The 1,549-nt window shown below is 37.2% G+C and overlaps 1 non-coding gene across 1 annotated transcript; it reads left to right on the top strand.

Moving 5' to 3' along the window:
• Positions 1 to 286: 286 nt before the first annotated feature.
• LOC146065937 (U5 spliceosomal RNA) lies at positions 287 to 402 on the top strand. Its single transcript, XR_014472743.1, has one exon. It is a non-coding gene; the product is annotated as a U5 spliceosomal RNA (small nuclear RNA).
• The last annotated feature ends 1,147 nt before the right edge of the window (positions 403 to 1,549 follow it).

Genomic DNA, 1,549 nt, shown 5'->3' with positions numbered 1-1,549 from the left:
ATTGTGTATTTACCACCTTTTTGTGCACCATTTTAGTGTCTTTACCACCATATGTGCATTGTTGCATCAGTATTGTTTATTCTCCACCTCTGTGCATTGTTGCACCCGTGGGGCATATTCCCACATCTTGGCTCATATGAAGAAATTAGTAAGGAGTGCCAAAAATTCATACAGCAAGGGGAAGCCTGGTGAACAATCTGCTCTTTTTTATTTCAAGTTGGTTGCTCTCATTAAGCTGAGTGAGGCCTGCCAGCACGGCACTCAGACAACAGGTGAAATCTTGGTCATGCTCTGGTTTCTCTTCAGAATGCACAAATCTTTCGCCTTTTACTAAAGATTTCCGTGGAGAAGAGCAAAACTGAGTTTTGTCTCAATTTTTGTGTGCCCCAGCTTAATGGGGTTTCTTTTCTCAGTTTAAAGACAGAATGAGGGTGGTTTCTAGAAAGTGAGCTTATTTGCATATCAAGGACAGCATATGTCTGTTTCTTCCAAGGAGCCCACATACTTGGAAGATCAGTGATCTTAAGATGTGCTCATAAATTTTTCTTGAAATTTTTTGTCCGTCCTGGACAAAGGATTTCAGTCAAATGCACATTTTCATCAAAGATTCATCTTAAGATCCAATGTGCGTTCCTATTGAACTTTTGCTAAATCTTTTTCTCTTTCAGGCAGCGTGTAAGATCAGAAGATTTAGCAAAAGATCTTCGGGAGCGTGCATCTGATCGCGATCGGCCTATTTCTGGCCGATTTGTGGTAAAATCATCCGATCTGGTCAGCAGATCGGTTGAAAATCAGTCAATCAGCTAAAAATCATTCTAGTGTGTGGGTACCTTAACATGTGCAGAGAGAGTTACATTTGGGAGAATTTTTTTTTCTGTACAGGGTAAATACTGGCTGCTTTATTTTTACACTGCAATTTAGATTTCAGTTTGAACACACCTCACCCAACTCAAAATATCTGCACATTACATTTACCTCAACTGCAGTGCACGTGGTTTTGCCCATTTGAGAACATTTTTGCTTTCGTGAATCAGACTTTAGGTACAGACTTTTCCTCAAGGTACATTCTGATCAGGTAATTACTTTTTCAGCCTCCCATTTCTGTAATTATTATTCTCATGATCAGTAAAGGAGAAATTAGAATTACCTAAAAATGCCTCTAATTTTGCCCTCTGTGAAACCATATTATGTAGATTATATTCTTGGTTACATTTAATACTTGTTCAGAGAAATATTATTGCATTAAATGTGCTTATTAAAATGCAACCCAAGTGTCTCCATCCTATGTAATGATAACATCAGCAAATTTCAGAGCTAAAGGGGCTGCAAAGACTGCAGAATTGATTGAATGACTCATTTGCTCAGTGGCTCTAGCTCAGCTAATTAGAAGTCGAAGAGGTGTTAAAGTTCATCTTTACTTAGTCGTTGGTCTTTTCAGGATATTCCTTATTGTGATTCTTGAAAGCACTATCCAATATAATTATTTTAAAAACTATGTTTAATTCATTTATTTATTTATTTTAACAATTTACAACTAAAAGCTGGGACT

This window comes from Crinia signifera, chromosome 3 (assembly GCF_055691185.1).
Source record: "Crinia signifera chromosome 3, ASM5569118v1, whole genome shotgun sequence".
NCBI classification, from domain to species: domain Eukaryota; kingdom Metazoa; phylum Chordata; class Amphibia; order Anura; family Myobatrachidae; genus Crinia; species Crinia signifera.
This window is presented reverse-complemented; position numbering and strand designations above follow the sequence as displayed.